This window comes from Lissotriton vulgaris, chromosome 1_1, assembly GCF_964263255.1.
Source record: "Lissotriton vulgaris chromosome 1_1, aLisVul1.2, whole genome shotgun sequence".
NCBI lineage: Eukaryota > Metazoa > Chordata > Amphibia > Caudata > Salamandridae > Lissotriton > Lissotriton vulgaris.
The window spans coordinates 498,358,536-498,373,485 of NC_141685.1; the positions used below are offsets into that span (position 1 = coordinate 498,358,536).

The window sequence follows — 14,950 nt, forward strand, 5'->3', positions numbered from 1 at the left end:
TAGCTAAAAGGAGGGTGTCCATCCATTGGAATAGCAAAAGGGCACCAGAGGTGAAACGCTGGCTTGAAGACATGGTATATTGCCGAGACACGCTCAACACGTACGAGGAGGAACTACCGATTGGCTCTAGGCCCAGAGACTACTGGGGGTACCTACGTGACTATTTAATCGAACATGGAAAATCAGATTCAGAATCGGAAGAGATGTAATTGGTCTTCTGATGGAGACAACATAGGACGAACGAATGTAAAGTGCTGGCACCTTGGAGGGAGGATGCTGTGATGCAGGGGGGAGGATGCAGGGAGGGAACTACAAGTTGGGGAATGTACAGTTAAGTTACATATAAGTTTAAAGGGAAAAAAAAAACTGAAAAAGTAAGATCATTGATGTAACAGACAGCGACCATGGCACTGTAGTGCGACTGGACTCTTGCTAACAAGGCGCCGCCGGTCCTCTGGATGTCGGCTGATGGGCTGTGTGCATCTCACATTGTGGCTGTCGATAGTAGTTGCTGTACGCCGGCCCATGAGGATGTAGGCAGGCAAGCTATTGATGTTACCTGATTTGTCTTGTATGTATTGAACAAAAGTGCAATAAAATTCTTACACCAAAAAAAAAAAAAAAAAAAAAAAAAAATTGTTCCTCGGCCTCGGCCTTCCCTCGTGGAATCCATATTTCGCACCTCGACTGTGATGTCACTAGTGTCAGTGTCTCTTTAGCCAGTGGGCCCAGGGCCCGCTACTTAACACTGTGCAAGTCTGTTTTGTTAAACTTTTAGCTCGTTGCAATCATTTATTTACCGCTGGAGGGACAACTTCTCGCAAAGCATTCTATTTAGAAGCAAATCTAGAACGGAGGTAACCTGGAATTAAAAAATCCAGTTAACAAAACAAGCTAAAATTAATTGGGCACTTTTCGGCAATCAACAATGAACCTCACTGTACTCGTTTATATAAAATCTGCTGGCAACACCCACCATTGAGTAGCATAGTAAAACATATCCATAAATGGACCGTGACATTATTTCCCACTACTTATTAAAACGAGTTTCGTATTAGGATCCTAATAACACAATATAATTTTTCAGCGTTCCAACCGTTCTAGATTACAACAGGAGACTTTCTTCATATTTTTTATTTACAATGATGTGGCGGCTTCTCCTTATAAGAAACCTTCTAGGCAAATAGTAAAGAGCTATTCTAAATATGGTATGTTCAATTTCACCTGGTAGCGCTTAAAAATACCTACTTTAATAGGTCCCCTTTAATATATTAATTGTTGATTGAAATGGAAAGAAATAAAAGATCTGAGGGTACTAAAATAAGTTATTATTGACAATTTAACAAAGAAAAACAAAGAAAAGAAGTCCATGGCATTGCACAGAAAATATGCAAATATTAGTACCTCGGCCATGCCCTGCTTGAGATCCGACAAGCCAAACACCTCACTGGTTTAGAATGGCTCGCCATTGGTTTGGACGTCACTGGAATGAGAGGCGTGGCGTCCATGCTGGATCGGGTTGAAAGACTTAAAACCAGGAAGATATTTTGCTAGCAAGCGGCCATGACAGATTGGGGTAAAATGCCGGCCTTGACAGAATGACGATAAAGTTGTCTCGCGCACATGTCTGAGGAGCTCTTTTTCCGCCGAACAACTAACTGCTCTCATCAGTCTGTCCTACTTTATTATGTTTTTACCAGGAGAGTTCAGGACAACTATCTAAAAGAACAGATGTCATTTCTCTGTATTCTAATGAGGGTTTACTTTATGCCTCTATATTTTGCACCAGGTCCTGATGAGACCCACTGATTCACTCTTAAATCGGTAAAAACATTGGGGCATATTACCAGGCAAATGCTATAGCATTTAAAATATTACACATCAAGCTGCAGTTCACCTCATGTCCCTAGATGTCCCTGATGATGCAAATGCAACATTTAAAATATTATATATCAAGCTGCAGTACACCTCGCAGTCCCTAGATGTCCCTGATGAGGCAAATGCAATAGAATTTAAAATATTATACATCAAGCTGCAGTTCACCTCGTCGTCCCAAGATGTCCCTGATGAGTAAAATTCAAAAACATTGAAACCCTTTCATGAATGCTAAAAATTATGCTAAGCTTATCCCATAATGCTTTGCAGGGCCTTTTAGTTGTATTTTTGCCAATAACTGTGCTTGGGGTGGTTCTAAGAGAATGGGACCTCCACTGAATTACTATTTAAAGGGAGCAGGAATGTATAGAACCTGGGAAGAAAAAACAACACTCGTGACGGAATGCCCCCAGCGATTGTCACGCCCCAGCACACTCCCACAGCACAATGCAGACACCCCCACAAGGGACTACTTTGCTGGCACGGTTCTTTTACATTTTAAATGTATATGGTGGGCGTCTGCATAGCCTATGTCCTTCTGCTGCAACTGCCCTTTCCAACGCTGTATTGGGTGTTGTGATTGGTGCTGTGGTTCCCGAGTTTACCTGGGCAAAAGGTGCAAGTTCTCTCTTTATAATAGTAGTATAGATGTTTTGCTCTGTTTTGTTCTGCTCTCTAACTGATATGAAGCACTCCAATACTCTCCAATCAGGTTAGCGATATATAAATCTTCTAAGATAAATTAAAAAAATTAAAAATGAATAAATAAGAGTACATCTACTACCTAAAGCCAGTATGGTAAATGCCAACCAATGTTGGAATATAAGAAGACTCTAATTTAGAAGCATCAGATAAAATAAATAAGTCAATCGAAAACATAATGGAAAGGTCCTTGCACTACAACTACCAGCATTCAATAGTGAGGCACTATGTGTGATTTAATACTCAGGCCTGAATAAGTTTGAAAGCCTCTGCAATGAGAATCGTATGAGACTGAAACAAGAAGATACCAGGGAGCAATGTCATACTGACAAAATAAGTAAGTCTAAAAGCCTCCAAATCCACTCTTGGCATTGCAGAAGGATAACAATATGAGCAATGCAGTTTATTAAAAGAATATAAAGTTTTGTAATTAATAGATAGCATGAAAAACGAGTTTGGTTTCAGAACGCTCACCTTAAAAAGAAACAATGTCAGGTCGTTTTAAAATCTAAATCGACATTCCCGAAGTTTGATACATACTTGTTAAACAAACATGAGTGTTATTATAATGACTAATCCATCTGTGCAGCTACGGGAATTATGAAAGACAAGAAATGTTGGCTAAACAAGAGCACCCATTCATGTCTAAACACTAGAAGGCAGATTTACAAACCCCTTGCGACACTTTTGCGTGAGATCTTTTCTCATGTTAAAGGTGACGCAAAAGTGGCGCAAGGGGTTTGGAAATCTGCCCCTGGATATTTCCTAAATGTGTTCCTGGTTATAAACAAAATTTAAAACAGGTCCTTTGCTTCTAAATTTGGTCAACACTGTATGATAAAAAGTATTAAGTCTAGTAAATAATGAAACTGGAGCTGAATTATTTTTTTTAAATATGAATTGAACTACAAGCACGACACACACTACTTCGAAAAGAATGTATGCACAATGATTAAGAAGCAGTTCCAGCTCTGAACAACAGCTCTGCTGAATTATGTTTTCAAATTATTAACCGAAATGCTTTGCTAGATAATGAGTGGCAAACGGCAAGCTTCAATAAAATCTATACTGTATTTGTATGGAAAACACCTTTCAAACACAGGAATATACTGAATATGTGAGCCTGAAGAAATGATAAAAACGGTTTATACAATTTCCTGTTACAAAAAGTGCATCAGAAAAATGTGAGCTCAGTATAAACAGCTTTGCTTCACTAACAATGCCTCCTAATCCAAAGAGAATGAGGTAACCTAGAAGAGCAAAGTGTTTGAAGTTAAAATAGCAAAAACTGAATAATAGAGAGAAGTGTATTAAAATGTATGCATTTATTATTTCACTGCATTTAGCCAGTCAGGGTCTTGAGGAGAACCAGAAAGAAATAAAAGCTTTTTAAGACAACAGACATACTTGAGGAGTGTCATACTTGGACAAAAAACGTACCCCAGACATCTAAGAAGAAACTTCAAAATCGATAAGGTCCATTGTAACAAATGTATCTAGAAACCCCAAGAGACACCAATGGCAAGAGGGCCGGTGCATAAATAATTGTAGCGATGGTGAACCTCTGCTTTTTTGTAATTTATAAGACTGGTCATCCAAGCACGATTTGAATTTTATTTGTGTGTGTTTATTAAATCATAGTATACCTTTTCTTAAAACAATGTATGGTATCATAGAGTGTAATAATATGCTTATCTGAATGTGGTCTAATGGGCATGTTTAAGTATATATTTAAAAAAACAATTATGTGAAAAAACAAATCTTTGGAAATAAATCCACAGGTCGAGATAATTTATTTACTTGTCTCAGAATTTAGATTGTTTTTTTAATAATTCCGACTAGGGTACTTGGTTATATATACTTCAAAAATGGCCCAACCTAGCTGTTTAAAAGGGCCTAAATACACATCTTTCTAAAAGAGTAATTTAAAATGTTATTGTAACATTAAAGAGGGTTTAAAATTACAATTGTTAAAACACAAAATAGGACGTTCCTACCTGTTCCCAATGAAAATGAGCACTTATTAAATGTAATAAGGTAACCCAATGATGTCTTATGGGAAAGGTGAGTCTCACAGTAGTGAAAAACGAATATGTGAGCTTTTCACTACTATAAAATATAAAACTTGACCCCTTCGCTGCGAGGCTAATTCCCCCGCGGTGCGGGGGGAGGGGGGCCACGCGCGGCACTGCGGTGCCCATGACGAGCTCAGCTCGTCATGCTGCACGGTGGCGCAGTGCTCATGACGAGCTGAGCTCGTCATGACCACGCCCGTTTCTTAGAACGCTCAACCGCAGGGGAATTATCCAAGCGTGGGAGCGCTGCGGCGGTCATGACGTCACTGTGCCTCATGATGAGCTGAGCTCGTCATGAGCACCGAAGGTGTTAAAAGTACATGCCCAACCTTTTATTACAAACCACCCTGCTCTATTATCTGCATAGGGCCTACCGTTGAGATGACTTAAATGCAATAAAAGGATAGCTTAAGGCTTGACAAGTGGGTTATTTTGCCAAGTTGAATTGACAGTTTAACACTGCATACAAGCTGTAGTGGCAGACCTTGTGGTTGCCACAGTAAGTGCTGGAGGCCCACTATTAGTATTTAATTTACAGGTCCTGGGTGTATGGTATACCACTTTACTATGGACCTATACGCAAATTAAATAAGACAATTTTATCATATTTTAGGTAGTGAGCACAAGTCCTTAGTCCAGCAAAAATAAATTAAGAAAAATAGAAAGGGTGAAGGCAACGTTTTTAGGAGTGTGTCTGCAGAGAGGGCTAAGTTTGCCACATGGCACAACCCTATAGCTTGTTGCGGAGCATGGAAGTCACTCCCTTTCTCTCCAACATTGGTAAGTTACAGAGCACAACAAGCGCATTATATATGTATGCCAGCTGACTTTGCACGAGTACAACCTATCATGCATACTTGGGTTGATGTTTGTAGGGTGTTATATGCTGGATGCAAAATATTATGCTGAATTGAATCTTGCATTGCACAATGCTACCTGAACATGTTCACAAATTCTGGCCCTCCTTTGGTCAATAACTATGATGTAAAATAAACTTCACAGTTTGCCATTATCATATGGCTGTTTTACTTTCAATCAATGACCGTAGTTTGGAAGAGTGAGGATACATCGACAATATTCTGTACACAAATTGTGTGGGCAAATCATCAAGGGCTTAATATCAAGAATGAAAATATAATGAAATTAGGTACTTATTTGTAAGTACAGGCTTTCTATAATTAACGTCACATACATGTTTTTTTTAAGAAAAAAACTCTGATTAGCACTTGGCCCTCATCAGCAAAAACAGGCATATAATTGCTACATAATGCCACACTAAGTTGTATACCTACATCAGAACATAGTTTTAGGAACATTATAGAAATGTAATCTAGTTTGCAGTCTCAAAGAGAAGTGCCACCACATTACCATGTTTTTCAGAAATACTGTGGTTCAATGTAGCCATCCGATCAGTTAAAGTTATTCGATTGGTTATATACAAAATTCCTACATGCCTTGGTTTATGGCTCTTGGAAACATTTCTGGGCAGATATTTAGAGGGGCTGGACTTGAGCCAAAACAATCTATATAGAACCACCTTTAACTTCTCCAATCATCCACTGTCTAGATCTAGGTTTGTTTCGAGTTTTACCTTTTAAGAAGTGCTTTTTAATGGAGACAGAGTTAATAAACACTGTCTCTTTCTTAGAAACTGTTGCCCGAATCCTTCAAAAGTCTGACCTTCAAATAAATCTGCCCCTCAATTATATCAATGCCTAATTCTGCACTGTAGGAAGATATACTGGTGGAACTAAAAGTCATAAACCTAATACTCCTTATTTGCATTTTAAATGAATGTTAAAATTGAAGGCAAAATCCCTGTCCTTCGAGTTTCACATGGGAACCATAAGAGAATAACAAACTAAAAATACACCAAGCATATATATATTTTTACAGAGTTTTATACAGCACAAACTTGACCCGAATCGGGTATCAGAGCGCTTTACATAGCACCAGTTACATTACACAAGGACACATTCCTTTTTGTAAGGCATGGGAAGATTAAGTGATTTTCCCCAAATCACAGGATGTTAAGCGTCATTGCCGAGACTCAAACCCAGTTCCCCAGATTCAAGGTCGACCTCCCTAGCCTTTAGGCCAACTTCTCTCCCCTATTCTGACATATTTACTAGTGGATTGCTGCAGGGGGACCCAACTGAAGCGTTGGTGAAGAAAACTTGACAAACAATTGGTTGTATTAGGTTTTATCACCTTGCCCCTTGACCCTTAGGATTTCATGGCTGGTCGTCAGACTTCAATCCAAAAAATGGAGGTTCTGCAGCTAGAACAAGGATTCTTTAGACAATATTATTTGTGTAAGCTCATTCCTATCGAAGAGTAGATGGCATTGGCTACTTCCATCTCTCAGAAGGGAGGGCTTTCGAAAAAAATTGCAGCCGTCACTAACTGGAGAAGTGCGGCTCAGGGGTTAGAGGCGGCAGACCCGGAAGCTGAGATCGGCCCTGGACCAGGGTTCAATTCTCCGCCTCGGCGGGTCTTGGGCTAAAAAAATTCCACGGACTCAATAATTCTCGCTCCGGTGCCATCTCGACTCACGGGTTCACACTCTGCGACTCTGGGCAATAGCGTGCTTAATCTCCACAACGGCCCCTCGCAGCGGGATGCCTGGCTTTCACCTTGTGGATACCCTGCCGGGGTTATCTCACAGGGGAATACCAGGGCGGGTTCCCTAAGCAAGCGCCGGGAGACCCACTGCGGGTAGCTGTGCGCTATATAAGCTCAAGCTCAAATACATGTGATAATTGCGAGTTCTCAAATTGCGATTCCTTAAATGCAATGCAAGAACCACTTTCAAGTAGCGATTTTGCTACTAGAGGGCGCAAATTACCATTTATTTATTTATTTTACTTATTTATTTATTTGATTTGTATAGCGTGTTATAACCCAGGGGTCTCTAAGCGCTTTGTCAGGATCGAACATCGAGTACAGTGGAAAACAGCTAGTCATAAAAATTACAGGCCACCCCACGCTTGCTGAAAGAGCACTGTTTTTAATTTCGTTCGGAAGGACAACAAATTGGTTTCCTTACGCAGTTCCATTGGCAGCTTGTTCCAAGCTGCTGGGAGTGAATAGGAAAAGGCACGACCACCCACCGTGGCCAATCTGCAGCGTGGTTGAGTAAGAAGGGTGGCTTCTGCAGATCGAAGCACCCTAGCTGGCATTTAGGGGGTTAGGCGGGATTTCAAGTAGATTGGCGCCTTACCATAAAGGGCTTTGTGTACAATGCACAGCCCTTTGAACATCACCCTCTGCTTAACTGGCAACCAGTGCAGTTCTCGCATGAGGGGGGGATACATGGGTGTTCCTCGACTTTTTAAAAATAAGCCTAGCAGCGTCATTCATGACAACCTGCATCTTATTCAGGAGTTTTTGCGGCAGCCCTATGTATAACGAATTACCGTAGTCCAGCCTGGCTAGGATCGTGGCAGAGACCGCACGCCTCAGGGTAGAAAAGGACAGCAGCGGGGAGACTTTCCTAAGTTGTCGAAGGAGGCCGACACAGGTCCCCACAACAGCCATAACTTGTTTCTGCATGGACAGCTTGCCATCCACATGGATGCCCAAGCTTTTAACCACGGCCGCAGGTTCCTGAGGTGACCCTAATTCTCTTGGCCAGAATTGATCGTTCCATGGGTTGCCTGATATGGTAATAGGCAATACCTCGGTCTTGTCCGGGTTGATCTTTAGTGAGTTCATGGACATCCAATCGGCTGTGTACTTCAGGATGTTTTGCAATCTTGCGAAAGCACCCGGACCATCATCTAATTGGATTACTGTCTGGGTGTCATCTGCATAATTGTACACCTGGCAGTCCATCTGGTTGAGCAGTCTAATCAGAGGCTGTAAATAGATATTAAAAAGGAGTGGCGACAGGGCAGACCCTTGCGGCACTCCGTGAAGTTGCACTTCATGGTAATTTGCAAAAACGTTGAAAAATGCACTAAAGTGCATTTTTCAAAGTTCCATTTGCCTTGGGGCATGTGTGTGTGCAAGATGTACTCATATGCAGATTTCAGGGGTGCAACAGGGTGTCCTTATGACATCCTGGCACCCTTCAAATTGCATTCTCAATTTGCGATTCTCTAATTGAGAGTTGCAAATTGAATATGTCTTCCCATTCATTCCTATGGGCCTCAAGGCCCATAGGAATGAATGGGAAGGTATTCCTTTATTGCGAGTCACAATTTGTGATTTGCAATTAAGGAATGTTTAGAAATCGCAATTTTTTAAGCGATTTCTACATGCATAGGCTTTTGCGATTCCTTAATTGCTATTCCTTAAAAATCGCATTTAAGAAATCGCAAATGCCAACATTGATGCATTTGCCTAATATAATTTTCTAAAGCATGCGGGAGATGAATGTTTAATAGATCCTGAAAGAATGAAGCTTTTTATTAATTATGAATGGTGGCCGCGAAATTAAGATCACAAATGTTGAGGTTGAGAACTAGACTTAGGCTTTTATCATTACACTGAATTATTTGCTTTTGACTGTATGTTTCAATATTGGTACCGCCTTGCTTAATTACTTATTATGTGGTGTGATTTTGGTTTGTATGCCAGGAATCACTCGCTTTTAATGGGTGGGTTCTTTTATGCAGCTGCATTAATGTGTCATTTTAATTTAGTTTTTGCAACGGTTTTAATGTACACCGCAAAAATTATGTGATTCTATCATGACGATGATAAAAAGTGAAAAATATTATTTCTAATTTTGTATTGTTTCTCATGGTGAAACACGGCATTCAATTTTCCAGGTTTTGATCCTCAGACATTCAAATTCAGAATTATGATCCCAGCTCAGATTAATCATTAAAACCGACTAGAAGTCAAATGAACAGCCAGGTATGCCCGTCATTCAGCACACATCCTGGTTGCCCCATTTCCTTCTTAACAAGAATCAATTTCTTAAACAGTTAACGCACAGTAAAATCTATTCCGTTGAAGCGCATATCAACGTGTAAGAGAACAAAGGCTATACAAATAGCTTACATCTCAAGTAGTCTTTTGTATATGACTCTTCTTACACTGAATGCAGTTAAGAAAATCATTAGCATGAGTGCAATAGACCACGTTCAATACTTGCTTTTTTGACTGAAATATCAATAGCTAAACAGAGAGCAAATTGTCTGTGCTGAGAAGCCTGGCTGAAGTGTTATTGTCAGCTTTTCCATCCTTCTACATGCTCTGCAGTATTAATGGACTGCTGAGAAAGGTTAGTTTGTGTCAGCTATTTTACCATTTATGGCTTGTTGCAAGCCATTTCAAATGTAAGTTTGTTGAAATCAAGTTATCCTCAACATTTAAATGTAAATTCTTGGATTTCATTGATTTAAAAACTCTGTGGACTAACTTGTGTTTTAGTGCATGGCCTCCCGGCATTGTCCCTCAGATACACATAATGGCTGACAACTTTCATTTTTACGAACTGTGAAGTCTGTCTTCAGCACATGCACTAACTGGTGAAGTATAAGAGTTAAGGCATGCCCTGTAGGCGGTATGGGTCAATACAACAGCCAGGATGGGTCAATAAAACAGCCAGGAGCATTAATGACTTACTTTTGTAGCTATCCCGGTTTAACTCCTGAATTCCAGGCTTACTCTTGAAATCCAGACTCACGATGGACTCTAGATTTACTCTGGGAAGTTAGGAGTCACCCGTAAGTGCTAACATGGAATTCACAGCTAAACGTGAATTGGGCCTGCTTTAAAAGCAGATGCACAGCTCACATCTATAGTTGTGTGCAGCACGGGACAGACAAGTTGTAAGCTATGCACAAAATAGATGTCAAACTACTTGATCAACATGAACCACGCTGCAGACTTTCCATTGGAGCAGACTTCCCGCATGGATTGTTGAGTTGCAATGCTGTAACAGAGTTCATACTTTCTAAATCGCATTTGTTGATAAAGGCATAATAGAAGAAACCCAGATCAGAATGACAAAGTGGTACTTCTTTAAAAAAAAATGTGTGCCCCATTTCTAATCAAGAAATATGTATGAGCACTACCGTCCCTTGCAGGTGAAATAACAAGATGATTGTCATCGTCACTTCCAGATACTATCTAGGGTTTGACGGGGAGGGGTTTTAAAGGACAGGTAGGGGTTACTTGTACACAACCATGATTGTGGCGGTTTCTTTCTCTGGTGTCCCGGAGCCTGTCCAACTATGGCTATCCAAACTGCCCCAAGTGCATGCTTTCTGCTCTTGGCTCCCAGGATAGTAGGGGAGAGGATCGTAGACTTCTTAGGGATGTGGTGTGTGTGGGGCTGGAGATTCAGATCTCATAGAGGCAAACAACAGACACAAAAACTTACTGTCCAGTGCAGGGCTCATCCAATAAAGAAAGAAAGACAAATAGCACAACAGAACAAATACTACACAAATTAATGGGAAATCAGCTGCATAGTCATATCAGTGGGGCTTTAGACCAATACAAAAATGTCTACACTAGCACAATTGCTACAGTTCCTGCACTGCTAGAACCTTTTAGTAGAGTTGCTACAGTTTCTACAACAAGTCATGTTTTTAGCTGTAAAGGAAAGCTTAGAAATGAGATTCAGAACAGATGTGAGTTCGCTGTTTCACTGTTTGGCTGAAGCGAGCAATCACTGTGTTCATTATCCTGTAGGTAAGTTCAGACTGCATCTTACTAAAGTGTTCACACTGGCAGTTGGTACTTCAAATGTGCACATCTATTTTTGTTTTGCACAGGACACAATCTCTCAGCCTTCTAACAGAACCTCATATTACCTATCCTTGGGATGTTGCTCATCACAGATGTTGTTGTGGTGAGCCCTTCACATTGCATAGTCAATATCACTTATTAGCAAGCATGGATTCTCATGTCAGCCCCATCTCTTGGATCTCGCCACTGAACCCAAAGGGCGCAGCAGGCCATAGCAGTGGTTATGCATTTCAGTAGCTTTGATCTCATGTTGTCGGGATCTTCTACTGCAGCCTTTGTAGTTCACAAAGCACATCGAGGCACTTGAAGAACTGGCCCCTCAGGACGCTGCAGGGATCCTGGATGGCATTTTGTCAATCCAGATTGGCTGATGATTCATGCGGCTTTCTGGATGAACCATGAAGGAAGGCTGCTTGAAAACTCAGAGCTCAGCTCAGAACCAGCTACACTTCTGGTACAAGTCAACTCATTCAGCTGATATACATGCCAAGGAGAAGGCTGGCCTTCCATTCTTAGATAGTGTATCCTCCCCCAGGGCCAGATACTCCACTTTCCTCTCTGACCGGCAGGTTTCTAGGTGCTATTCAGGTCCACAGCCTCTCCAAATAGTTGAATAGACCTCAGATAATACTCCCTCATCCTCCGGTCGGCAGGCTGTGAAGCAGAGAGCAGGCCTTGATAAAAAAAAAACTTCTTGATTTAAGTGCTGTGCATCAAGAAGAACTTATAACAAAGTGGCATTATCCTAATTTTTCAGACAGGGGATGTTAATCCACTGTCTAAAGTACTGGAACTTGTTTGGCGTGGCTCCCTTTTATTGTAGGTGTGCAGTGCAGACTCATCCTTTGTACAAAGGGATGGCTCTCATGGCAGGTGAAATGATGCTGCCTCCCAGGAGGAGTACCCAAACATATACAAAATGATAAATGAATATTCTGCATCTGGCTGTCAGTAGCCATCAAGTAAAGGGAAAAGAGTAGGACCTGCCAATAAACTTCTTAGCAACAGAATCTGTTGACTCACCAACACTCCCATACAATCCACCAATGGCAGTGCTCAGGAAGAACTAATAAGCAATCCCCTGCTAACAGCGCCTCATACAATTTCTAAGGGTAGTGTTGTCTTCATCCTTTCACATGCCAGTGTCCGGGGCACCTTTCTCCATCTTCAGGAATGCGATGAAGCTGTATTCTGTCCTAGAATAAAATCCGTATTGTATCCTACATCTTGGGCCATGTCAAAACGGGCAATCTAAAATGGATCCTGCCAGTCCCAGAAACCATAGTCTTACCACAACACCAAGGGGCATATTTACAAGCTTCTATCACCAACGGAGCATAATTTATTTTATGCTCTGGTGGCTTAGAACCATTTTTTATACTTACAAGGTGGCGCAAAGCCATTTAGAGTGGCATAATGCCACCTTTTAAATATGCCTCTTTCCGCCACAGTCCTCTGAAGTGCATGCGATGGGTTTTGCTGTGGTCGTTCTACCACAACACCCATTGCTTTATGATGCTGCCTGAAATTTATAAGGAGGCGTAAATCTGTGGCAGCACCAAAAACTAATGCCATGCAAGAGCAGGCATTAGAATGGTGCACTAGAAGAAATGCTTTTATTTCTCCTCGATTTGGGATTTTTTCATGTGTGTTGCATTCTGCGTCATCTGTATCTTATACCCACACACTCTGGGGCCCTTATTTATGAGGCCTTGCGTCAGTTTTGCGCCGCCGGTGCGTCACTTTTTGTGACGCACCAGCAGCGTAAAATATGCGCCTTGTTGCGCCATATTTAAAAAGTGACGCATCTAGGTAGATGCGTCACTTTTTAAACCCCTGCGCCACATTATACCTGCGTCAGGTGTAATGTATGCAGAGGGGGCGTTCCCCCGCAAAAAGCCTCGAAATAGTGACGCAGTGAAATCTATGAGATTTCACTGCGTCACTTTTAGGATGCTGTTGCGTCAAAATCTTGCGCCTGCCTCACAGCAGGCGTAAGACTGACGCAAGCCCTTTCACATGGGGCTTTCCCCATGTGAAAGGACGCATTGCTGGAGTTGCGTCACTTTCGTGACACACTCCAGCAATGCGTCACTTTTGCGCTTACAGATACGTCAGAAATACTGACGTATCTGTAAGTCCTTGCGACATGATGCGTCATACATTAAATATGAGGCATCATTGGTGTCGCAAGGAGTGCGCAGTGAAAAGTGACGCATCGCTGTTTTCACGCAGCAATGCGTCACTTTTCATAAATGAGGCCCTGGGTGTCAAAGCAAGGCTCTATTATCACACCAAAGTAGAGCTTTATGTTAGGAGACTAGTAGGAACCATGCTCTTCCAAAATAAAACAAAAGCAGCACATATTTATTAAACCACAAGGATATTTGAACCCACCCTTCTCATGCCACATTCAGTAAAGAACTCAAATACTTCCTTGCTACTCAATTCCTCCAAACTTTCAAAATACGGTCATGTGTCATGGCTAAATCATACCACTGAGGCATGTTCGGAAGAGCTGTTTTTCCACCATGCTTAAATCAACCCTACTATATTAAACTACTTCTTTACATGCACTGTATTTAACTACTGTAAAGTGCTCTGATACACAGCTGGGTCGGGTTGGCACTATAAAAAACACAAATAAATCAATACAAAATGTCCCTGCTGCCCCCAGCATTTCATGTAAACAAACCAGGATTTTTGATGTTCTGATTATGTATTGACAAAGTTATCTTTCAAAATGTTCATGAATAGCTTTTGAAAGTACAATAGATCTTTGTAACATGTTATAACAAAAGACGGACTAACAGATAAAAAATCGTTCATGTATACAGTTAATTATTTTTCCAGTTTGAATCATCTCTAAACCCGTCTCTTGATGACATGGCTCATGCCAAGAAACATGGGTAGGCAATTGGATTAGTTCTTAAAAATTCATCACATTTGGAGGAAATCAGTACTTTAAAATTAAATCACAATTTTTCTTTTTGCTTTGTTCTTTTACACTACAAATAAATGCCATAATAAGAAACACGCTAAAAATATGTGATGCAATGCTGTTGTGCAATCAAGGTATGGTTAAATTATCTTAGAATCGTCATTTTAGGTTTTTATCCAATGTGTGAGTGACTCAAACTTGGAAATTGCGGCTGCAGTAATTACCATTTCTCACATTGTCATGTCCTGGAATGTCCATAATTCTGTAGTTAGCTAAGTGTTGAATTATTTTGTTCACTTCGATACCAGAGAAACATTGCTCGTTGTCAGTGTTATAGGGGGCCACCGCTTCTGTTTTGCATAACCACCAGCTAGCCTTTTGAAATATTAGAGTTTGAAAGTTTAGATAAATAAATAGGTATTGGATAAATATTAATGAAGAGATAGCAGAAATAGAGACAAAGATACCTGGAAATGCAAGCTAAAGTGAAATGGAAAGAAAGAGAAAGTAAAAAGAAATAGAGGGTAAAAGAAAAAAAAGGTTGAAAAACAGTGGAAAAAAGCAGAAAAGGTTAAGGAAAGAATACTAAAAATAAAAGCGAAAAGAAAAAGAACGGATAAAGGTGAAAAAATTTAATAATTGTTAT

The 14,950-nt window shown here is 40.7% G+C and overlaps 1 pseudogene; it reads right to left on the reverse strand.

The window, feature by feature from the left end:
- Nucleotides 1-1,149: 1,149 nt before the first annotated feature.
- On the reverse strand, nucleotides 1,150-1,202 carry LOC147747396 (U7 small nuclear RNA; annotated as a pseudogene).
- Between the last annotated feature and the right edge of the window lie 13,748 nt (nucleotides 1,203-14,950).